The sequence below is a fragment of the Rhinolophus sinicus genome, chromosome 18, assembly GCF_057876585.1.
Source record: "Rhinolophus sinicus isolate RSI-liver-muscle chromosome 18, RSI-T2T, whole genome shotgun sequence".
In the NCBI taxonomy this organism is placed as follows: Eukaryota; Metazoa; Chordata; class Mammalia; order Chiroptera; family Rhinolophidae; genus Rhinolophus; species Rhinolophus sinicus.
The window spans coordinates 92297623-92324342 of NC_142518.1; the positions used below are offsets into that span (position 1 = coordinate 92297623).

Below are 26720 nucleotides of genomic sequence, written 5' to 3' on the forward strand. Positions count from 1 at the left end.
ACAATCAATATAAAATACTAAAACAACATATCCATATTCCTTTGTGCTTCACCTAATTACCATGAAAACTTGGTATTTTAAATTGATGTGTATAAAAAGCTTTCCGATGAGAAACTTTAGGTCTGAGATGATCATTGCAGCAAGAGATGGACCCAAAAGCACACAGGCCCATTTTTGTAAATGAACACAGGATTCCAACACATGAAAGTTGGAATCATGTTTCATATTCTCCATCCCAAATATAACTAAGATATTTCCATGTAACATCAGTTACTTTTATTTGAAATGCAGCAACTGATAAGAACCCTATAACAATAATATATAGGGCAAATTGTCTTAAACTACTGACTGTCCACATAATTCTGTTGACAGTAGTTTTAAAAATGTAGCCTTGACTGGTCCAATAGAGGAATGGTAATTGTAAAAATTAAGAAATAAGACTTCAGTTTTTGGTCTAGCTTAGAAGTCACTACTCCATCCTAACAAGTTAAAAGCAGAACAAACGGAAAAAAATCAACAACTCTTCTTAGATCCACCAGAGGAGTGAAGTAGCAGGACAAATGGCTACCCCCAAAACGGGAGAGACAGATAGGCAAATATAGAGAATAGCAAACTTACCAGACCAGAAACCCATGAGCAGAAACCTCCACAGGAACCAGTGACAAGACAGAAAACCTAAACTGTAATTGCCAAATTGCTAGAGGCTCAGTATGGACAAATCTGAGCATTAAAAAGTCTAGGCGGACCCAGTCACAGCAAGGTCCCTTGTGAGTTTTATCTCTAAGAGCTCAACGAGTGAATATCTGAGAAAAATCCCCTTGTACTTCCAACAGGAAGGGAAATAAACCATTTTGAAATATGCCAGACATTCTGTTCTTCTTAACAAGGCCTGCCTTCAAAAGAAACTATTCTACCAGAGCCTAACCTGCTGGGGTACTACTACAGCCTAACCACCTGAAGAAGGGAAATACGCAACTCTAGCCCTCTGTAGTCATCCTGTCCTATCTAAGGGGGGAGAAAAAACTGAAAACACTTGTGAAGTTCACAGTCCAGAGGTATGGGCTCATTAAAAGACTGAGACATAATCATAGGACTATAGAATGCTTCCCCTCCACCTGCACCTTACTGCCACACCACTAAAGTCCTATTTACTAGAGTTCCTTTCACCTAGTACATGATGTCCAGATTTCAACAAAAATTACAAGGCATACTAAAAGGTAAAAAGCATAATTTGAAGAGACTAAACAGGGATCAGAACCAGAGTCAGATATAGCAGGAAAGTTGGAATTATCAGACATGGAATTTGAAACAACTATGGTGAGTATGTTAGGATTTAATGGAAAAAAGTAGGTAACATGCAAAAACAGATGGATAATGTAATCAGAGTAATGGAGATTCTAAGAAATAATCAAATAGAAAAGCTAGGGATAAAAAACATTGTAACAGAAATAAAAAAAAAGCCTTTGATAGGCTTATTAATAGACTGGATGTAGCTCCGGAAAAAAAATTCTCTGAGCTTGAGAATATTACAATAGAAATAGCCTAAACTGAAAAGCAAGGAGAAAAAAGACTGAAAAAACAACAACACCCAAACAGAATATTCAAGAACTGTGGGCCAACTACAAAAGATGTAGCACATGCATAATGAGAATTTCAAAAGGGAAAGACAAAGGAACAGAAGCAATATATGAAGTAATAATGACTGAAAATTTCCTGAAATTAATGTTATATATCGAATCTCAGATCCAGGAAGCTCAGAGAACATCAAACAGGATAATGCCAAAAAATTAGACCTAAACAGACACCTCATCAAAGATACACCATTGGCAAGTAAACATCATCATATGTCATCATATGTAATTAAGGAATTGCAAATTAAAACAACAATGTGATATCACTACATACCTATTAGAATTGACGAAATCCAAAACAAAGACAACACCAAGTTTTGGCAAGGAGGAATTATCCATCACTGGTAGTGGTAATGCAAAATGGTGCAGCCACTTTGAAAGACAGTCTGGCAGTTTCTCACAAAATTAAACATATTCTTAGTATAGGATCCAGCAATCATGCTCCTTGGTTTTTACCCAAGTGAACTGAAAACGTATGTCTCCACAAAAACCTGCACATGGATTTTATAGCAGCTTTATTCATAATTGCTAAAACTTGGAAACAGCCACAATATTCTTTAGTAGGTGATGGATAAACAAACTGGTATATCCAGACACTGGAATATTATTTGGCACTAAAAAGAAATGAGCTAAATGCATATTATTAACTGAAAGAACCAACTGAAAAGGCTACATACTGTATGATTCCTACTATATGACACTTCCAAAAAGTCAAAACTATGGACCCAGTAAAAAGGTCAGTGGTTTCCAGGTGCTAGAGGGAGAAGGAAGGATGAACAGTCAGAGCACAGAGGAATTTTAGTGCAGTGAAACTATTCTTATGATAATCTAATGGTGGGTACATACATTTTGAGTATTTGTCTAAACACATAGAATGTACAACTCCAAGAGTAAATTAACTCTAATGCAAACTATGGATATTGGGTGATAATGATGCATTCGTTGGTTGCAACAAATGTAACCTATGTAATTTTACTAACCATTGTCACTCTAATGAATTTAATTAAAAAAGTACCCCTGTGGTGTGGGATGTCAATAGAGGAGGAAAGTGCCGGGGTGGGGAGTTGGGGTATTTGGGAACTCTCTGTATTTCCTGCTCAATTTTGTTGTGAACCTGAACCTGATCTAAAAATTAAAGTTTATTAATTAAAAAAATATAAGACACATGGGGAAACCTAGGTTAAATTTAATTATTTATAGTTATGGCATATTTTTCAAGGTCAAAAATCATAAAAGCTGTTTCAAAAGTATTTAATCAGAAGATTTTCTTTTACTCAAAAATTTTTATGGAGTACCTTCCATGTCCTGGACTTATGAGTATGTTAAACAATGAGATTCTACTAATCTCTATTGTTTACATGCCAAATTAATGGAAACATTTGTAGTTTATTCATTTTTTCATTCCCAACAGAGCATAAAGCCCAGAAAAGAGACATTATCAAAGGATTAAAATTACAAATTGGTATATTGAATGTATATGAATGTGGAAAGGCAATTTGACAAAGGTGTGGATTTTTGTCAGCTGTCTATGGAGAGGGATTTTGGATAGCAGAAAGTAAAAGAAAGTAATGGAAATAAAAATCTTCAAGATTGCAAATATGTTCTCCCATTCATTCTGTTGAATATTTGTTTTTGTTGATGGTTTCTTTTGCTGTGCAGAAGATTTTTATTTTGATATAGTCCCATTCATTTTTTTTTAATTTATTGGGGTGACAATTGTTAGTGAAATTACATAGATTTCAGGTGTAAAATTCTGTATTATATCATCTATAAATACCATTGTGTGTTCATCACCCAGAGTCAGTTCTCCTTCCATCACCATATATTTGATCCCTTTTACCCTTATCTACGACCCGCCTCCCCACTTACCCTCTGGTAACCACTAAACTATTGTCTAGGTCTATGAGCTTTTGTTTCTCATTTGTTTGTCTTGTTCTTTTGTGTTTCTGGTTTATATACCACATATCAGTGAAATCACATGGTTCTCTGCTTTTTCTGTCTGACTTATTTCGCTTAGCATTATAATCTCAAGATCCATCCATGTTGTCACAAATGGTCCTATTTCATCTTTTCTTACCGCCGAATAGTATTCCATTGTGTATATATACCACAACTTCTTTATCCATTCATGGATCGAAGGACATTTTGGTTGTTTCCACGTCTTGGCCACGGTAAATAAAGCTGCAATGAACATTGCAGCACACGTATCTTTATAGATAAATGTTTTCAGATTTTTTGGGTAGATACCCGGGAAACGGATGGCTGGGTCATACGGTAATTCTATTCATAATTTTTTGAGGAACCTCCACACTGCCTTCCATAGCAGCTGCACCAGTCTGCATTCCCACCAACAGTGTATGAGGGTTTCTTTTTCTCCACAGCCTCTCCAACACTTGTTACTATTTGTCTTGTTGATGATAGCCATTCTGACTGGGGTGAGGTGATATCTCATTGTGGTTTTTATTTGCATTTCTCTGATGATTAGTGATGTTGAGCATTTTTTCATATGTCTATTTGCCATTTGTATGTCCTCTTTGGAGAAATGTCTCTTCAGGTCCATTGCCCATTTTTCCATTGGGTTCTTTGTTTTTTTTGTTGCTGAGTTGCATGAGTTCTTTGAATATTTTGGATACTAGCCCCTTACTAGAAGGTTTGCAAAAACCTTCTCCCATTCAGTTGGTTGCCTCTTTATTTTGTCGATGGCTTCTGTTGCTGTGCAGAAGCTTTTAAGTTTGATATAGTCCCATTCATTTATTTTAGCTTTTATTTCCCTTGACTTTGGAGTAAAATTCATAAAACGCTCTTTGAACCCAAGGTCCATAAGTTTAGTGCCTATGTTTTCTTCTTTGCAGTTTATTGTTTCAGGTCTTATGCTTAAGTCTTTGATCCATTTTGAATTAATTTTGGTACACGGTGATAGATAGCAGTGCAGTTTCAGTCATTTGCACGTGGCTTTCCAATTCTCCCAGCACCATTTATTGAAGAGGCTGTCTTTTCTCCATTGTGTGTTTTTTGCTTCTTTGTCAAAAATTGTCTGTCCATATTTATGTGGTATTATTTCTGAGTTCTCAATTCTATTCCATGGTCTACGTGTCTGTTTTTCTGCCAATACCATGCTGTTTCACTTACTGTTGCCCTGTAGTGCAAGCTAAAGTCAGGGAGTGTGATACCTCCAGTGTTCTTTTTCTTAAGATTGCTTTGGCTATTCAGGGTCTTATGTGGTTCCAAACAAATCTAATGATTTTTTGTTCTATTTCTTTAAAAAATACCATTGGGTTTTGATGGGGATTGCATTAAATCTGTATATTGCTTTGGGTATTATGGCCATTTTAACTATGTTGATTCTTCCAATCCATGAACACGCAATGTCTTTCCATTTCTTTGTGTCTTTAGTTTCTTTTAAAAATGTCTTGTAGTTTTCAGCATATAGGTCTTTCACATCCTTGGTTAAGTTTATTCCTAGGTATTTTATTCTTTTTGTGCAATTGCAAAAGGAATTGTTTTTTATTTATTTTTCTGAGATTTCATTGTTAGTATATAGGAAAGCAATGGACTTTTGTACGTTGATTTTGTAGCCAGCAACTTTACTGCATTCGTTGATTGTTTCTAACAGCTTTTTGGTGGAGTCCTTAGGGTTTTCTATATATAGCATCATGTCATCTGCAAAGAGTGATAATTTAACTTCTTCATTCCCAATTTGGATGCCTTTTATTTATTTCTCTTGCTTGATTTCTCTGGCAAGGACTTCCAACACTATGTTGAAAAGCAGAGGTGATAGGGGACATCCCTGTCGTGTTCCTGAAGGTAGAGAAAAGGGCTTGCAGTTTTTCACCATTAATTATGAGATTAGGTGAGGGTTTGTCATATATGGCCTTTATTATGCTAAGCTATTTTCCTTCTATACCTATTTTATTAAGTGTTTTAATCATAAATGGATATTGTATCTTGTCAAATGCTTTTTCTGCATCAATTTGTACAATCATATGATTTTTGTCCTTTATTTTGTTTATGTGATGTATCACATTGATGGATTTGCTTATGTTGAACCATCCTTGTGCCCCTGGATGAACCCCACTTGGTTGTGATGAATAATCTTTTTAATGCATTGTTGCAGTCGATTAGCTAGAATTTTGATTAGGATTTTTGCATCTGTATTCATCAGAGATATTGGTCTGTAGTTCTCTTTTTTTGTGTGTTGTCCTTACCAGGTTTTGGTGTCAGGGTAATGTTGAGTAAGGTTGGCCTCATAAAATCAGGGTAATGTTGGCCTCATAAATATTAGGGTAATGTTGGCCTCATAAAATCATTTAGGGAGTACTGTCTCTTCTTTAACTTTTTGGAAAAATTTGAGCAGGATTGGTATTAGATCCTCTTTGAAGGTTTGGTAGAATTCACTAGTGAAGCCATCTGGTCCCGGACTTTTGCTTTTGGGAAGGTTTTGGATGACTGATTCAATTTCCTTAATGATGATCTGTCTGTTTAGATTTTCCAGTTCTTCATGGTTCGGTCTAGGAGGGCTATATGTTTCTAAGAACTTGTTCATTTCTTCTAGGTTATTGAATTTGGTGGCATACAGTCCCTCATAGTATTCTTGGATGATCCTTTGTATTTCTGTGGCATCCGTGATAACTTCCCTTTTTTCAGTTCTGATTTTGTTTATTAGTGTCTTCTTTCTTTTTTATCTTAGTGAGTCTAGCCATGGGTTTGTCAATTTTGTTAATCTTTTCCAAGAACTAGCTCCTTGTGACACTAATTTTTTCTATTGTCTTTTTGTTCTCTATTTCATTTAGTTCTGCTCTAATTTTTATTATTTCCTTTTTCTGCTGACCTTGGGTTTCACTTGTTCTTCTTTTTCCAGTTTTTAAGGTGTAACGTGAAGTTACTTATTTGGGATTTTTCTTGTTTCTTGAGATAGGCCTGTAATGATATAAATTTCCCTTTTAAAACTGCTTTCCCTGCATCCAAAAATTTTGGTAGGATGTATTTTCATTCGCATTTGTTTCTATGTATCTTTTGATTTCTCCTCTATTTTCTTCTTTGACCCGGTCATTCTTTAAAAGCATGTTGTTTAATCTCCATGTATTTGTAGTTTCCCTTGCTTTCTTTTTGCAGTTGATATCCAATTTCAAAGCCTTGTGATCAGAGAATATGATTGGTTTGATTTCAATCTTCTTAAATTTGCTGAGGTTAGATTTATGTACCAATATATGGTCTATCCTTGAGAATGTTCCATGTACACTAGAGAAAAATGCATAGTCTAATGTTTTAGGATGAAGTGCTCTATAAAGATCAATTATATCCATTTCATCTAATGTGTCATTTAGGGCTCCTATTTCACTATTTGTTCTCTGTGTGGATGATCTATCCATAGCTGCCAATGATGTATTTAGGTCCCCTAGTATAATTGTGTTTTGGTCAATGTCTCCTTTAGTTCTGTTAGTTGTTGCTTGGTGTATTTCTGGGCTCCTATTTGGGGGCATAAATATTGAAGACTGTTATGTCTTCTTTTTGTATAGTCCCCTTTACCTATATGAAATGTCTATCTTTGTTTCTTGTTATCTTTTTCACCTTGAAGTCTGTTTCATCTGATATCATTATGGCTACACCTGATTTTCTCTGGGTACCATTTGCTTGGAATGTCAATTTCCACCCTTTCACTTTGAGTCTATGCTTGTCCTTGTAGCTGAGATGTGTCTCTTGGAGACAGCATATGGTTGGGTTTAGTTTTTTGATCCAATCTGCTACTCTGTGCCTTTTTATTGGTGAGTTCAGGCCATTTACATTCAGGGTGATTATTGATATGTGAGGATTTCCTGTCATTCTATCTTTAGTTTTCTGGTAAGGCTGTGTCTCCATTGTTTCTTTGATTTTTTGTTGTTGTCTATTATTTCTGTGTGGTGTTATTCTATGATGTTTCCCTGTGTTTCTTCTTTTATTACAGTACATATTTCATTTCTGGATTTTTTTTGAGTGGTTACCATTAAGTTTATGTAAAAGAAAGTTTGACATTTAGAGTATTCCATTTTCTTCAGCATGCCTACTTTCTCTATTCCCATGTTCCGCTTCAGGCCTTTACTGTCCCCCTTTTTATGCTTTGTTTGCCACAAATTGTCCCTATTGATGGTAGTTCAATAGTCTCCTTTAGTACTTCTTGTAGTGCAGGTGATGTGTTAGAAAATTCCCTCAGCTTCTGTATGTCTGGAAAGATCTTTATTACTCCTTCATATCTAAAGGATATCTTTGCTGGATATATTATTCTTGGCTCATAATTTTTCTCTTTCAATAGTTTGAATATTTGGTTCCACTCTCTCCTGGCTTGTAGACTTTCTGCTGAGAAATCTGATGATTACCTAACGGGCTTTCCTTTGTAGGTTACCGTCTTCTTTTCCTGGGCTGCCTTGAGGATTCTTTTTTGTCATTGATTTTTGATAGCTTCAATACAATGTACCTTGGAGAAGGCTTGTTGGGGTTGAGGTAATTAGGTGTTTTATTTGCTTCTTGGATTCGAGGGTCCAGTTCTTTCCACAAGTTTGGGAAGTTCTCATCAACTATTTGTTTGAATATACTCTCTATTCTCTTCTCTCTTTCTTCTCCTGGTATGCCCATTGTTCTTATATTGCTCTTTCTGATGGAGTCAGAAAGTTCTTGTAGATTGCTTTCATTTCTTTTAAGTCTCAAGTCTCTTCTTCCATCTGTGTAATTTCCAGGTTTCTAACTTCGATGTCACTGATTCTTTCCTCCATCTGGTCAACTCTACTTCCTAAGCTGGTTATTTCATTCTTAATTTCTTCTATTGAGTTCTTAATCTCCAGATTTTTTTTTGGTTCTTTTTCAAAATTTCAGTCTCTTTGGTAAATGTTCATGTTGTTCTTTGATTGTGTTTCTGAGTTCATTAAACTGCCTTTCTGTGTTTTATTGCATCTTGTTGAGGTTTTTCAGAACTGCAATCTTGAATTCATCTGTCATTTAAGTCACACATTTCCATATCTTTAAGTTCATGTTCTGGAAACTTCTCACTTTCTTTCTGAGCTGTCTTGTTGCCTTGGTTATTCATGGCAATTACTGATTTATTATTTCTCTTCCTAGACATCTACAAGAGTGGTTTCTGCAATAGGTTGATAGGAAGAGGTCTTTCTTTTGTTTTCCAGTACGTGTTGGTAGAATGTTTTGTTTTGTCTCCGACTCCAGCCTTTTTTTCTCTCTCACACTGTAGTGTTATGTTTTCTCTGCACTATTCCAGCTTCTTACACAATGGGGGATTCCCTGGAAGGCGAGCTTCTCCTGTGTTAACAGTTTATCTGGGTCATAGGGCACTGTGTCCTTGTGGGGATATGGAGAACTTTTGAAGTTCCAAAGCTCTTCCTGCACCAGATTCAGAGCCCATGTGTTTCAGCTGTTCTATTTACTCCTTCAGGGATCCGCCCACATAGGTGGGGATTGGAGCAGGGTGGGTTGTGAGAGATGGCCCAGAGCAATGGCGGCAACCACCACCACAGCCGGTCCTGCTTCCACAGCTCCCTCCCCTTTGCTGGAACTTGTTGGGCTGTGAATCTGTGTCAGAGGACCACAGTTCTCAGAACTGCAAATATTCTGTTCTTTTGATATGACAATGCTACTGTTCCGCTTCTAGCACTGGGCTGGTGGGGTCGGGGTGAGCTTTGGGAGGGTAGGGAAGGGACGGCTAGTCTTAGTGCCTAAGGCTTCCATTCTCTGCGGCAGTAAGGCCTACACCACCATTTTCAGCCTCTTCCCTCAGTGTTTGCTCCGAGGTCTCTGCCGTGAGAGTTGGGTTCAGCCGTGTTATATGCTGTCCCCTCAGCCCTGTGGGCCATAAGCGGAGGACTAGGAATCCGAGTTCTTCCCTCTCCTGCAGCTGCAGTAGTTCCAGAATGCAGTTAGTTTGGAGCACTGAGCTAGGTCTGCGTCCTCTGCCCATGTGGCTCTGTCTCACACTTCTCACTTCCCTCCTCCCGTGCTCGTGCAATTTGCCCAATCCTAGGTGAATTAAGTAGTGAGATTCTTTGTCTTGCCAGTCTGCTGTCAAGGGAGTCTTTTGTGGAGTTATAGTTTTCAATTTATTGTAAATTCCAGGGGAGATTTCTAGAGGCTCACCTCCCGCTGCCATTTTGATGGCATTCATTTATTTCAGCTTTTACTTCCCTTGCCTTTTAGGTCTTATTCATAAAATCCTCTTTGAACCCAAAGTCTATATGTTTAGTACCTATGCTTTCTTCTATGAAGTTTATTGTTTCAGGTCTTATGTTTAGGTGTGATCCATCTTGAGTTAATTTTGGTATTCAATGACAGATAGCAGTCTCGTTTCACTCTTTTGCACGTAGACACTATGGAAGACATTATGGAGAATCCTCCAAAAATTAAAAAGAATGACCACATGTTCCAGCAATCTCTCTTCTGGGTATCTACCAAAAAAAATCTATAAACATGTATTCATAAAGATATATGTACCCTGATGTTTGTTCAAGCATTATTCATGGTAGCCGAGACAAGGAAACAACCAAAGTGTCCTTTGGTAGATGATTGGATAAAGAAGGTGAGGCACATATGCACAATGGAATATTATTCGACCAGAAGAAAAGATGAAATACTGCTATTTGAGGCAACATGGATGCATCTTGAGATTATAATGTTAATAAGTCAGACAGAAAAATCAAAAGCCGTATTACTTCACTGATATATTGAACATAAAACTGAAAGCATCGAAGGAACAAGACAAACAGACAAACAAAAACTCACAGACACAGACAACAGTTTAGAGGTTACCAGAGAGTACAGGAGTTGGGGGTGGTAGAATAGGGAAAAGGGGGTCAAATATATGGTGATGGAAGGAGAACTGACTCCAGGTGGTGAACACACAATGTGATATATAGATGATATTTTATATAAATATACACTTGAAACCTGTATAATTTTACTAACCAATGCCATCCCAATAAATTTAATAAACAATGAAAAAATATCTTCAAATTGTTAGTTACAAATGGTGGAACAAGTTTTCTAAAAGGATTTCAAAGACGAGATTCATGCTCTACATAATGAATGGAAAGAAGTTTTGCTTTACAAAGATTAATTATGTAGTTTTTACAATATTATTGACTATATTCCCCATAGTGTATTTCACAACCTTGTGACTATCTTGTAACTACTGATTTGTACTTCTGAATTCCTTCACATTTGTCACCCATCCTCCAACCCCCCTCCCATCTAGCAGCCATCAGTTTCTTCTCTGTATATATGAGTCTATTTCTGTTTTGTTTGTTCATTTATTCTGTTCTTTAGATTCCACATATAATTGAGATCATATAATATTTGTCTTTCTCAGTCTGACTTATTTCACTTAGCATAATACCCTCTAGATCCATTTGTTGCAAATGGTAAAATTTCATTCTTTTTTATGGCAGAGTAATACTCCATTGTATAAATGTACCACATTGTCTTATCCAATTGTCTATTGATGGGCATTTCGGTTGTTTCCATGTCTTGGCTATTGTGAATAGCACTGCAGTAAATATAAGGGTGCATATATCTTTTTAAATTAGTTTTTTGGATTTCTTCTGTTAAATACCCAGGAGTGGAATTGCTGGGTCATAAGGTAGTTCCATATCAGATGGGTAGTAGACTTCTTGGGGTTATCACTTTGTGAGGTGTGTAAATGTCTAATCACTATGTTGTTTTGTACACCTGAAACTAATAATGAAAAGGGGAAAAAACTATTTTGTTTTAACCTAAAAAATATTAAATATATAGAAGAAAACCATATTCCAAGGGTAAAACATTCCTTATTCTTAAAAGGAAGCTGCCTCTAGGGAGGTGCTAGGAGGTTTAAATCAATGCCTTTAACCAGAGGGTTTTGCTAAAACAATCAGGTACTGATGTAGGCTGATATGATCAGATTGTCTATCCAAAGCAGAGAATGCCGATGTAATAAAAAGGGTGCTGGTAAGAAATATTTTCTGGTAGTGTTGAGACATGTTGTCAGACCACATTTGTTTTCTCTGTATGGTCATGCAATTATCCTCATATGGCTGTTTTAAACTTTACATTTTTGTTTAAAAAATTACAAAAGGCCTTTGGCATGACACATTCATCTTTTGTTTGGTTTTATTACTGATTTTAATTCCTGCTGTAATCACACAGATTTTGTGTCTTTGAAAAGAATCTGTTAGACAGAGACTTGGATTCCCAGCACTCCAAATAATAGCAATCCTTGTCATCTCTCCCTGCAGCTGGGATAATTGTCATCGGACAGGCATGTTCCTAACAACCAAAACACCACAAGAAGATGCTAAAAGTGAAGATGATTGTATATAGGAAACTATATATAAAAAGGGACATTAACTATTTGCCAAAGAGGGGAAGAAATATTTTATTCGCTTGCTGTGTCAGTACCAAGGATAGCATCTTGAGCTGAAGGTTGGCTGACTAGCATAGAGGTTATTCTGTAAATCAAGTGACTGCTATAGATGGACAGTTATTTATTTCTGCTTTGGTTTACATGTTTGTCCTCTGGCAAGCCACATGGCTCAATACAAAATAATGGTATTTCATCTTCCTCCTTTTGTTTCTTCTTGCACAGCTCAAGTGCTACAAGTCATGTGGAGAAACATGGAATGGAAAAGGGCAGAAATCTAGGAGAATGGCTAGAGGCATATTCTCCGGTTTAAATATGAAAATATTTTCTCTCTGAGAAAATGAGTAGGGAGGCTGCTTCCCTCCTGAAGGAAAGGGCATGCTGATGAGCAGAGATGGATACCTGCAGCCGAGTAGGAGCGGATAATAATGTCCTCAGTTTGAACGTGTTACTAAGCAAAAGAAAATGTGATCTATGATGCTACTAGGGGAGCTCTCTTACAAAATGTATTTTCTACTCTCTGTAATAAGGGTTTTTCTCATTTTAATTAGGACACCAAGACTTTACTTTTATAGACTGAATATTAATTGGGCCCATTTCTGAAGGTGGAGTTCTTTGTGCAGTGCCAGAACACTGAAAAGTTCAATATTACTTTTTTTTGTTTTTTAATTAGTTTCAGGTGCACAAGACAAAGCAAAACTTAGATGTTTATCATTTATATCCCTCACACTGTGTGAACCCCCCTCCCCCCATCCACTATCCCTCTGTACGTTCCCCAAATTAATTTTCAAACCCCCATGACCATCTTGTGGTTACCGACTATTTTTCAAAACCTCTCACCTTCCCCTTATCCCCACTCCCCCGCCCCTCTAGCAACCCTCTGTTTTTCCTCCATGTTTCCAAAACTGTCTCTGATTAGTTCATTCACTTATTCTTTTCTTTAGATTGGGCATATAAGTGAGATCATATGGTATTTGTCTTTCTCTTTCTGACTTATTTCACTTAACATAATGTTCTCTAGGTCCATCCATGTTGTTGCAAATGGTAAGATTTCTTTCTTCTTTATGGCTGCGTAATACTCCATTGTATAAATGTACCACAGTTTCTTAATCCAGTCATCTACTGACGGGCATTTCAATTGTTTCCAGGTCTTGGGTATTGTGTATAGTGCTGCAATAAACATAGGAGTGCATAAAGATTTTTGAATTGGAGTCTTGGATTTCTCCGGATAGATACCTAGGAGTGGGATTGCTGGATCATAAGGTAGTTCCATTTTCAGATTTTTGAGATACCTCCAAACTGTTTTCCATAGTGGCTGCACCAATCTGCATTCCCACCAACAGTGCACCAGCGTTCCCTTTTATCCACATCCACGCCAGCACCTGTTGTTTGTTGATTTATTGATGATAGCCATCTTGACTGGGGTGAGGTGGTATCTCATTGTGGTTTTTATTTGCATTTCTCTGATGGTTAGTGAGGTTGAACATTTCTTCATATGTCTGTTTGCCATCTGTATGTCCTTTTTAGAAAAATGTCTCTTCATGCCCTCTGCCCATTTTTTAATTGGGTTGTTTGTTTTTTTGGAGTTGAGATGAGTGAGTTTTTTTATAAATTTGTGATATTAGCCCCTTATCAGATATATCATTGGCAAACATCTTTTCCCATTCAGTAGGATTCCTTTTTGTTTTATTGATGGTTTCCTTTGCTGTGAAAAAGCTTTTTAGTTTGATGTAATCCCACATGTTTATTTTTTCTCTTACTTCCCTCGCGCGAGGGGATATATCAGTAAAAATCTTACTCCGGGTAATGTCTGTGAAGTTTCTTCCTATATTTTCTTCTAGGAATTTTATGGTTTCAGATCTTACATTTAAATCTTTAAGCCATTTTGAATTTGTTTTTGTATGTGGTGTAAGGAGGTGATCCAGCTTCATCTTTTTGCATGTGTCTGTCCAAGTTTCCCAGCACCATTTATTGAATAGACTGCCTTTACCCCACCGTACATTCTTGCTTCCATTGTCATAGATTAAATGACCATATAGGCATGGATTTATTTCTGGACTCTCTATTCTGTTCCATTGATCTATGGGTCTGTTTTTATGCCAGTACCATGCTGTTTTGATTATTGTAGCCTTGTAGTATAATTTGAAGCCAGGTATTGTTATACCTCCCACTTTGTTCTTATTTCTCAAGATTGTTGCGGATATCCGGGGTCTTTTGTTATCCCATATAAATTTTAGGATTATATGTTCTATTTCTGTGAAAAATGTCGTTGGTAGTTTGATAGGAATTGCGTTGAATATGTATATTGCCTTAGGCAGTATGGACATTTTAACTATATTAATTCTTCCTATCCACGAACTTGGTATGTGTTTCCATCTATTTGTATCTTCTTTCATTTCTTTCTTCAGTGTCTTATAATTTTCTGAGTACAGATCTTTTACTTCTTTGGTTAAATTTATTCCCAGGTATTTTATAGTCTTTGGAGCAATTGTAAATGGAATTGCTTTTTTAATTTCTCCTTCTGATGTTTTATTATTGGTATATACAAATGCAACTGATTTCTGAATATTAATTTTGTATCCTGCTACTTTACTAAATTCATCTATCAGCTCTAATAGTTTCTTGGTGGAGTCTTTAGGGTTCTCTAAATATAGTATCATATCATCTGCATATAATGACAGTTTTACTTCCTCCTTACTGATTTGGATGCCTTTTATTTCTTTTTCTTGTCTGATTGCTGTGGCTAGAACTTCCAGCACTATGTTGAATAGAAGTGGAGAAAGTGGGCAGCCTTGTCTTGTTCCTGATTTTAAGGGGAATGGTTTTAGTTTTTCCCCATTGAGTATGATGTTAGCTGTGGGTCTATCATATATGGCCTTTATTATGTTGAGATATGATCCCTCTATTCCCACTTTCTTAAGGGTTTTTATCATGAATGGCTGCTGAATTTTATCAAATGCTTTTTCTGCGTCAATTGATATGATCATATGATTTTTATTTTTATTTTCTTTTTTTATTAAATTTATTGGGGTGACACCCAAAAAATCTGAAAACATTTAGAGATAAAGACACGTGTGCTCCAATGTTTATTTTTCATTTTGTTAATGTGGTGTATCACATTAATTGATTTGCGGATGTTGAACCACCCTTTCATACCAGGGATGAATCCCACTTGATCATGGTGTATAATCTTTTTAATATATTGCTGAATTCTGTTCGCTAGTATTTTGTTGAGGATTTTTGCATCTACGTTCATTACCGATATCGGCCTGTAGTTTTCTTTTTTTGTGGTGTCTTTGTCTGATTTTGGGATCAGGGCGATAGTGGCTTCGTAAAAAGTGTTTGGGAGTCTTCCCTCCCTCTGGATTTTTTGGAAGAGTTTGAGGAGAATAGGTGACAATTCTTTTTTGAACGTTCTGTAAAATTCACCTGTAAAGCCATCTGGTCCAGGGCTTTTGTTTGTTGGGAGATTGTTGATTACTGATTCAATTTCCTTGGTGGTAATCAGTCTATTCAGGTTTTCTGTCTCCTCTTGAGTTAGCCTTGGAAGTTTGTATGCATCTAGGAAATTGTCCATTTCTTCCAGGTTGTCAAATTTGTTGGCATACAGTTGCTCACAGTAATTTCTTAGGATTTTTTGTATCTCTGCGGTGTCTGTTGTCACTTCTCCTCTTTCATTACTGATTTTATTAATTTGGGTCCTCTCTCTCTTTTTTTTAATGAGTCTGGCTAAAGGTTTGTCAATTTTGTTTATCTTCTCAAAGAACCAACTTTTGGATTCATTGATCTTTTGTATTGTTTTTCTGGTTTCTATTTCATTTATTTCCGCTCTGATCTTTATTATCTCCTTCCTTGTACTCCCTTTGGGCTTATTTTGTTGTTCTTTTTCCAGGTCCCTTAAATGTGAAGATATACTGTTGATTAGTGATGTTTCTTGTTTCTTTAGGTAGGCCTGCAGTGCTATGAACTTCCCTGTTAGGACTGCTTTCGCGGCATCCCATAGATTTTGGGTCGTTGTATTTTCATTTTCATTTGTCTCGAGATATCTTTTGATTTCTTCCTTGATCTCCTGTTTCACCCATTCATTATTTAGTAACATATTATTCAGCCTTCATGAATTTGTGTGTCTTCCAGTCTTTTTCCTGTAGTTCATTTCTAATTTCATAGCACTGTGGTCAGAGAAGACAATTGGTATGATTCCAATTTTCTTAAATTAATCCAGACTTGCTTTGTGGCCTAACATATGGTCTATCTTGGAGAATGTTCCATGTGCGCTTGAGAAGAACGTGTATTCTGCAGCATTGGGGTGGAATGCTCTGAAAATATCGGTTAAATCCAAGTAGTCCAATGTGTCATTTAAGGCTGTTGTTTCCGTATTGATTTTCTTTTCTTTTTTTTTTTAAATTTTATTTTATTAAATTTATTGGGGTGACAATTGTTAGTAAAATTACATAGATTTCAGGTGTACAATTCTGTATTACATCATCTATAAATCCCATTGTGTGTTCATCACCCAGAGTCAGTTCTCCTTCCATCACCATATATTCGATCCCCCTTACCCTCATCTCCCACCCCCACCCCCGCCCCGCTTACCCTCTGGCAACCACTAAACTATTGTCTGTGTCTATGAGTTTCTGTTTCTCATTTGTTTGTCTTGTTCTTTTGTTGTTTTTGGTTTATATACCACATATCAGTGAAATCACATGGTTCTCTGCTTTTTCTGTCTGACTTGTTTCGCTCAGCATTACTCTCTCAAGATCCATCCATGTTGTCACAAATGTTCCTATATCATCTTTTCTTACTGCCGAATAGTATTCCATTGTGTATATGTACCACAACTTCTTTACCCATTCATCTATCGAAGAACATTTTGGTTGTTTCCATGTCTTGGCCACCGTAAGCAAAGCTGCAATGAACATTGGAGCACACGTGCCTTTATCTCTAAATGTTTTCAGATTTTTTGGGTAGATACCCAGGAGAGGGATTGCTGGGTCATATGGCAATTCTATTCGTAATTCTTTGAGGAACCTCCACACTGCCTTCCATAATGGCTGCACCAGTCTGCATTCCCACCAACAGTGTATGAGGGTTTCTTTTTCTCCACAGCCTATCCAACATTTGTTATTATTTGTCTTGTTGATGATAGCCATTCTGACTGGGGTGAGGTGATATCTCATTGTGGTTTTGATTTGCATTTCTCTGATGATTAGTGATGTTGAGCAGTTTTTCATATGTCTATTCGCCATTTGTATGTCCTCTTTGGAGAAATGTCTCTTCAAGTCCTCTGCCCATTTTTCAATTGGGTTGTTTGTTTTTTTGTTGTTGAGTTGCATGTGTTTGTGTTCCTCGTATATTCTGGATACTAGCCCCTTATCGGAGGCACTGTTTGCAAAAATCTTCTCCCATTCAGTTGGTGGCCTCTTTATTTTGTCAATGGTTTCTTTTGCTGTGCAGAAGTTTTTAAGTTTCATATAGTCCCATTCGTTTATTTTAGCTTTTACTTCCATTGCTTTTGGAGTCAAGTTCATAAAATGCTCTTTGAACCCAAGGTCCATAAGTTTAGTACCTATGTTTTCTTCTATGCAGTTTATTGTGTCAGGTCTTATGCTTAAGTCTTTGATCCATTTTGAATTAACTTTGGTACATGGTGACAAATAGCAGTCCAGTTTCATTCTTTTGCACATGGCTATCCAATTCTCCCAGCACCATTTATTGAAGAGGCTGTCTTTGCTCTATTGTATGTTTTTAGCTTCTTTGTCAAAAATTATCTGTCCATATTTATGTGGTTTTATTTCTGGGTTCTCAATTCTATTCCATTGGTCTATGTGTCTGTTTTTCTGCCAATACCATGCTGTTTTGATTATTGTAGCCCTGTAGTACAAGCCAAAGTCAGGAAGTGTGATACCTCCATTATTGTTCTTTTTTCTTAAGATTGCTTTGGCTATTCGGGGTCTTTTGTGGTTCCAAACAAATCTGATGATTTTTTGTTCTATTTCTTTAAAATACGGCATTGGGATTTTGATGGGGATTGCATTGAATCTGTATATTGCTTTGGGTAATATGGCCATTTTAACTATGTTGATTCTTCCAATCCATGAGCACGGAATGTCTTTCCATTTCTTTGTGTCTTCTTCAATTTCTTTCAAAAATGTCTTATACTTTTCAGCATATAGGTATTTCACATCCTTGGTTAAGTGTATTCCTAGGTATTTTATTCTTTTTGCTGCAATTGCAAAAGGAATTGTTTTTTGTATTTCTTTTTCTGAGATTTCATTGTTAGTATATAGGAAGGCAATGGACTTTTGTGCGTTGATTTTGTAGCCGGCAACTTTACTGTATTCGTTGATTGTTTCTAATAGCTTTTTGGTGGAGTCTTTAGGGTTTTCTATATATAGCATCATGTCATCTGCAAAGAGTGATAATTTAACTTCTTCATTCCCAATTTGGATGCTTTTTATTTCTTTCTCTTGCCTGATTGCTCTGGCAAGGACTTCCAACACTATGTTGAAAATCAGAGGTGATAGGGGACATCCCTGTCGTGTTCCTGAACGTAGAGCCTCTGTAAAGCTCCCCTGGAATTTACAATGAATCGAACAACAAAAACTCCACAAAGGACTCCCTGCACAGCATACAGGCAGGACGAAGAGGCCCACTACCGATTGAAATCACCTACAGGTGGGAGATTCGCGCGAGTGGAGGGAGGAGGAAAGGGAGAAGTGCGCGGAGACGGAGACGCGCGGGCGCAGGATGCAGACCGAGCTCAGTGTTCCGAGTTCCCTGCTTCCCGGAACTACCGCAGCTGCGAGTGAGGGAAGAACTCGGACTGCTAGGGCTCCGCTTGTGGCCCACAGGGCTGAGGGGACAGCATATACCATGGCTGAACCCAACGCTCACGGCAGAGTCCTCGGAGAAAAGACTGAGGGAAAAAGGCTGAAAACGGTGGTTTAAGCACTCACTGCTGAGCAGAGAACGGAGCCTTAGGCACTGAGACTAGCCGCCCCTTCCCACCCCTCCCAGAGCTCGCCCCGCCCCCATCTGCCCAGTGCTAGAAGCGAAACAGTAGCAGTGTCAGATCAAAACAACAGAAAATTTGCTATTTTGAGAACTGTGGGCCGCAAACACAAATTCACAGCCCAACTAGTTCCGGCAAGGGGAGGGAGCCGTGGAAGCAGGACTGGCTGTGGTGGTGGTTGCCGCCATTTCTCTGGCCACCTCTCACAACTCACCCCGCCTTTGACCCCACCTATCTGGGTGGATCCCTGCAAGAGTAAACAGAACTGCTGAAACATACGGGCTCTGAATCAGGAGCTGGAAGAGGTTTGGAACATCAAAAGCTCTCCGCATACCCACCGGGACACTGCGCCCTGTGACCTAGACGAACCATTAACAGAGGAGAAGCCCGTCTCCCAGGGAATCCCCCCTATTGTGTGAGAAGCAGGAATAGTACAGAGAAAACAGCACTACCGTGTGGGAGAAGAAAAATAAGTTGCAGTTGGAGAAATAATAAGACATTCTACCAACAAGTACTGGAAAACAAAAGAAAGACCTCTTCCTATCAACCTGTTGCAGAAGTCACTCCTGTAGATGTCTAGGAAGAGAAATAGTAAACCAGTAATCGCCATGAATAACCAAGGCAACAAGATAGCTCAGGAAGAAAGTGAAAAATCTCCAAAGAAGGCACTTAAAGATACAGAAATATGTGACTTAAGTGACAGAGAATTCAAGATTGCAGTTCTGAAAAAACTCAACGAGATACAAGAAAACACAGATAGGCAGTTAAATGAACTCAGAAACTCAATCAAAGAACAGCATGAGCATTTTACGAAAGAGATTGAAATTTTAAAGAAGAACCAAAGAGAATTTCTGGAGATTAAGAACTCAATAGAAGAAATTAAGAATGAAATAACCAGCTTAGGTAGTAGAGTTGACCAGATGGAGGAAAGAATCAGTGACATCGAAGATAGAAACCTGGAAATGACACAGATGGAAGAAGAAAGAGACTTGAGACTTAAAAGAAATGAAAGAACTCTACAAGAACTTTCTGACTCCATCAGAAAGAGCAATATAAGAATAATGGGCATACCAGAAGGAGAAGAAAGAGAGAAGGGAACAGAGAATATATTCAAACAAATTGTCGATGAGAACTTCCCAAATTTGTGGACAGAACTGGACCCTCGAATCCAAGAAGCAAATAGAACACCTAGTTACCTCAATCCAAACAGGCCTTCTCCAAGGCACATTGCATTGAAGCTGTCTAAAATCAACGACAAAGAAAGAATCCTCAAGGCAGCCAGAGAAAAGAAGACGGTAACTTACAAAGGAAAGCCCATTAGATTATCATCAGATTTTTCAGCAGAAACTCTACAAGCCAGGAGGGAGTGGAACCAAATATTCAAACTATTGAAAGAGAGAAATCATGAGCCAAGAATAATATATCCAGCAAAGATATCCTTTAAATATGAAGGAGGAATAAAGACCTTTCCAGACATACAGAAGCTGAGGGAATTTTCTAATACACGACCTGCACTACAAGAAATACTAAAGGAGGCTATTCGACCACCATCAACAGGGACAATTTGTGGCAACCAAAACTCAAAAAGGGGGAGAGTAAAGGCCTGAACCGGAATATGGGTATGGAGAAAGTAAGCGTGCTGAAGAAAATGGAATACTCTAATTACCAAACTTTCTTTTACATAAACTTAAGGGTAACCACTCAAAAAAATCCAGAACTGAAATATATACTGAAATAAAAGAAGAAACAGAGGGAAACATCATAGAATACCACCACACAGAAATAATAGACAACAACAAAAAGGCAAAGAAACAATGGAGACACAGCCTTACCAGAAAACTAAAGATAGAATGACAGGAAATCCTCACATATCAATAATCACCCCAAATGTAAATGGACTGAACTCACCAAAAAAAAGGCACAGAGTAGCAGATTGGATCAAAAAACTAAACCCAACCATATGCTGTCTCCAAGAGACACATCTCAGCTACAAGGACAAGCATAGACTCAAAGTGAAAGGGTGGAAATTGACACTCCAAGCAAATGGTACCCAGAGAAAATCAGGTGTAGCCATAATGATGTCAGATGAAACAGACTTCAAGGTGAAAAAGATAACAAGAGACAAAGATGGACATTTCATAATGGTGAAGGGGACTGTACAACAAGAAGACATAACAGTCATCAATATTTATGCCCCCAATTAGGGAGCACCGAAATACACCAAGCAACTACTAACAGAACTAAAGGGAGAAATTGACCAAAACACAATTATACTAGGGGACTTAAATACATCATTGACAGCTATGGATAGATCATCCAAACAGAAAATAAATAATGAAATAGTAGCCCTAAATCACACATTAGATGAAATTGACATAATTGACATTTATTGAGCACTTCATCCTAAAACATCAGACTATACATTCTTTTCTAGTGTACACGGAACATTCTCAAGGATAGACCATATATTGGGACATAAAATCAGTCTCAACAAATTTAAGAAGATTGAAATCATACCATGCATATTCTCTGATCACAAGGCTTTGAAATTGGATATCAACTGTAAAAAGAAAGCGGGAAAAAACACAAATACATGGAGATTAAACAACATACATTTAAAGAAGGACTGGGTCAAAGAAGAAGTTAGAGGAGAGATCAAAAGATACATAGAAACAAATGACAATGAAAATACATCCTACCAAAATTTTTGGGATGCAGCGAAAGCAGTTTTAAGAGGGAAATTTATCTCATTACAGGCCTATCTCAAGAAACAAGAAAACTCCCAAATAAATAACCTCATGTGACACCTTACAGAGATAGAAAAAGAAGAACAATTAAAACTCAAGGTCAGCAGAAGAAAGGAAATAACAAAAATTAGAGCAGAAGTAAATGAAATAGAGAACAAAAAGACAATAGAAAAAATTAATGTGACAAAGAGCTGGTTCTTTGAAAAGATTAACAAAATTGACAAACCCTTGGCTAGACTTACTAAGATAAAAAGAGAGAAGACACTGATTAACAAAATCAGAAACGTAAAAGGGGAAGTTATCACGGACACCACAGAAATACAAAGGATCATCCAAGAATACTATGAAGGACTATACGCCACCAAATTCAACAACCTAGAAGAAATGGACAAGTTCTTAGAAACATATAGCCTTCCAAGGCTGAACCATGAAGAACTGGAAAATCTAAACAGACCGATCACCAGTAACGAAATTGAATCAGTCATCCAAAACCTTCCCAAAAGCAAAAGTCCGGGACCAGATGGCTTCACTAGTGAATTCTACCAAACCTTCAAAGAGGATCTAATACCAATTCTGCACAAACTCTTCCAAAAAATTGAAGAAGAGACAGTACTCCCTAACTCATTTTATGAGGCCAACATTACCCTGATACCAAAACCTGGTAAGGACAGCACAAAAAAAGAAAACTATAGACCAATATCTCTGATGAATACCGATGCAAAAGTCCTAAATAAAATTCTAGCAAATCGAATACAACAATGCATTAAAAAGATTATTCATCACGACCAAGTGGGGTTCATCCCCGGGGCACAAGGATGGTTCAACATCCGCAAATCCATCGATCTGATACATCATATAAACAAAATAAAGGACAAAAATCATATGATTATATCAATTGATGCAGAAAAAGCATTTGACAAGATACAACATCCATTTATGATTAAAACACTTAATAAAATGGGTGTAGAAGGAAAATATCTTAACATAATAAAGGCCATATACGACAAGACCTCTGCTAATCTCATAATTAATGGAGAAAAACTGAAGCCCTTTGCTCTATGTTCAGGAACACGACAGGGATGTCCCCTATCACCTCTGCTTTTCAACATAGTGTTGGAAGTCCTTGCCAGAGCAATCAGGCAAGAGAAAGAAATAAAAGGCATCCAAATTGGGAATGAAGAAGTTAAATTATCACTCTTTGCAGATGACATGATGCTATATATAGAAAACCCTAAAGACTCCACCAAAAAGCTATTAGAAACAATCAACGAATACAGTAAAGTTGCCGGCTACAAAATCAACGCACAAAAGTCCATTGCCTTCCTATATACTTACAATGAAATCTCAGAAAAAGAAATACAAAAAACAATTCCTTTTGCAATTGCAGCAAAAAGAATAAAATACCTAGGAATACACTTAACCAAGGATGTGAAAGACCTATATGCTGAAAACTATAAGACATTTTTGAAAGAAATTGAAGAAGACACAAAGAAATGGAAAGACATTCCGTGCTCATGGATTGGAAGAATCAACATAGTTAAAATGGCCATATTACCCAAAGCAATATACAGATTCAATGCAATCCCCATCAAAATCCCAATGGCATATTTTAAAGAAATAGAACAAAAAATCATCAGATTTGTTTGGAACCACAAAAGACCCGAATAGCCAAAGCAATCTTAAGGAAAAAGAACAATAATGGAGGTATCACACTTCCTGACTTTGGCTTGTACTACAGGGCTACAATAATCAAAACAGCATGGTATTAGCAGAAAAACAGACACATAGACCAATGGAATAGAATTGAGAACCCAGAAATAAAACCACATAAACATGGACAGATAATTTTTGACAAAGAAGCTAAAAACATACAATGGAGCAAAGACAGCCTCTTCAATAAATGGTGCTGGGAGAATTGGATAGCCACGTGCAAAAGAATGAAACTGGACTGCTATTTGTCACCATGTACCAAAGTTAATTCAAAATGGATCAAAGACTTAAGCATAAGACCTGACACAATAAACTGCATAGAAGAAAACATAGGTACTAAACTTATGGACCTTGGGTTCAAAGAGCATTTTATGAACTTGACTCCAAAGGCAATGGAAGTAAAAGCTAAAATAAACGAATGGGACTATATGAAACTTAAAAACTTCTGCACAGCAAAAGAAACCATTGACAAAATAAAGAGGCCACCAACTGAATGGGAGAAGATTTTTGCAAACAGTGCCTCCCATAAGGGGCTAGTATCCAGAATATACGAGGAACTCATGCAACTCAACAACAAAAAAACAAACAACCCAATTGAAAAATGGGCAGAGGACTTGAAGAGACATTTCTCCAAAGAGGACATACAAATGGCAAATAGACATATGAAAAAATGCTCAACATCACTTATCATCAGAGAAATGCAAATCAAAACCACAATGAGATATCACCTCACCCCAGTCAGAATGGCTATCATCAACAAGACAAATAGTAACAAATGTTGGAGAGGCTGTGGAGAAAAAGGAACCCTCATACACTGTTGGTGGGAATGCAGACTTCTGCAGCCGTTATGGAAGCCAGTGTGGAGGTTCCTCAAAGAATTACGAATAGAATTGCCATATGACCCAGCAATCCCTCTCCTGGGTATCTACCCAAAAAATCTGAAAACACTTAGAGATAAAGACACGTGTGGTCCAATGTTCATTGCAGCTTTGTTTACGGTGGCCAAGACATGGAAACAACCAAAATGTCCTTCGATAGATGAATGGATAAAGAAGTTGTGGTATATATACACAATGGAATACTATTCGGCAGTAAGAAAAGATGATATAGGAACATTTGTGACAACATGGATGGATCTTGAGAGAGTAATGCTGAGCAAAATAAGTCAGACAGAAAAAGCAGAGAACCATGTGATTTCACTGATATGTGGTATATAAACCAAAAGCAACAAAAGAACAAGACAAACAAATGAGAAACAGAAATTTATAGACACAGATAGTAGTTTAGTGGTTGCCAGAGGGTAAGGGGGGTGGGGGGTGGGGGTGGGAGATGAGGGTAAGGGGGATCGAATATATGGTGATGGAAGGAGAACTGACTCTGGGTGATGAACACACAATGGGATTTATAGATGATGTAATACAGAATTGTACACCTGAAATCTATGTAATTTTACTAACAATTGTCACTGCAATAAATTTAATAAAATAAAATTTAAAAAAAAGAAAGAAAGAGGGAAATTGGACACAGAAGCAGACATACATACAGGGAGAATGTCATGTGAACATGAAGGCAGAGTTTGGGGTGATGCATCTGCAAGCCAGGGGATACCAAATACTGCCAGAAAGCCATCAGAAGCTAGGAGAGGCATGGAACAGATTCTCCCTCACAGGCCTCAGAAAGAACCAACCCTGCTGACACCTTGATCTCAGACTTCTAGCATTCAGATTTCTAGCATCCAGGACAATAAATATCTGTTAGGCCACTCAGCTTGTGGTACTTTTTTATAGCACTCCTAGTAAACTAATATAACCAACAACCCTTCAATCTCCCAGAGTAGAAAACCAGGACTCATGCTGGGTTCTTTCCTTTCCTTCATCATCTATATCCATTCTGGTACCAAAGACTTGCATTTATTCCCCCAAAATGACTCTTAGCATCTTTAATTTCTGTTGCCTCCTTTTCTTCTACCATTTTTTTTCTTAGTTCCTGTTCCATTCAGTCTTGTTCCAACCTTCATCTTTTTATATCTCAAGTCCTGTGAAAGTCTCTTCTGGTCTCTCTTAATCCAAAATTATCTCCTAAAATATATAATTCATGTTGCCTTTCTCATATTAGAGCCATCACTGAGATATGCTTATTTTTGCATACTATGCTAAATCTAAGCTTGTCATTCATGGTCCCCCATAATCTGGACCCCTCTTACACACTCAATCTTTTATCCCCATATACACATCACCCTCATTTCCCTCTTTGAGCTCTGCTCCTTCTCCTCTTCCCTGTCTGCATCAAGGTATTTTCTTATTTCCTCTCCTCTCATCCAAACCTGTTCATCTTTCAAGGCCCTGATCAATTAATTTTCACTGACTGTGACTACTCTGACCCACACTAATAATCTATTGTCTTTGTTGCATTTTAATCAGTACCTTCCAGGTTAGCACCAACTGGTATTTCTTATATTTTATGTGGATTTACATATATTACATCTCTATTTACATCAGCTTATAGGACACAGTGCTTGTTAATTAACTGATTAAATTCCTGAAGTGGGGATAATGGGGGGTCGGGGGAGAGAAAGAAGATTAGATACCAAGGGAAGAGAAAATTTGGCTAGAAGAATGAAGGGGAATTAGTCAAAGTTAATGTTTTCCAAATGTGTTCCCTACACCACCAGCACCTAATCATTTAGGATGCCTGGTAAAATGCAGATTCTCAAACCCCATTACAGACCTACTGAATCAGACTCTGCAGTCCAGAAGTCTGATTGTAAGGTAACCCAATGATTCTTATATCAACCAAATCTGAGAACTACTAGTTTAAGTGAACAAGGTAGAAGATAGATGCTGAAAGGGAACAGCTGTTCTTATGTTTACTATGTATATGTACTTTCCATCATGGCTAACAATAGAATGAAATAGTTTCAAGCTATCATGATTTACTTTGATGTTATTCTCATTCAACATATTGCTTTGAGCACAGAAGTCATTTTTTCTATGGCAAGTGTATTTCCAATAATGCATCACAAATATGGGCTGGCTATTATAGAGTATCTTCAAGAACAGAAATTTTGTGGCACTTCAAAGAAAGATAACCAAGACTGCTAGGCTATTTTTGACTCTTACTTTTTCTGGGAAGAAAAATTTAACCAGAAATATGGTGTATGCTCCTGGAATTCAAATTTGGTAGCATGGAGAGAAAGAAAAAACATCAACTTTGTGATCTAGTCCCTTAAGCTTTTAATTGGAACCAAGCGA

The 26720-nt window shown here is 37.3% G+C and overlaps 1 protein-coding gene across 21 annotated transcripts in view; it reads right to left on the bottom strand.

Annotated features, from left to right (window-relative positions):
• The window catches only part of ENOX2 (ecto-NOX disulfide-thiol exchanger 2), a 431677-nt gene that overhangs the window by 47254 nt on the left and 357703 nt on the right, over positions 1–26720 (bottom strand). The gene's annotated exons all lie outside the window — the stretch shown is intronic.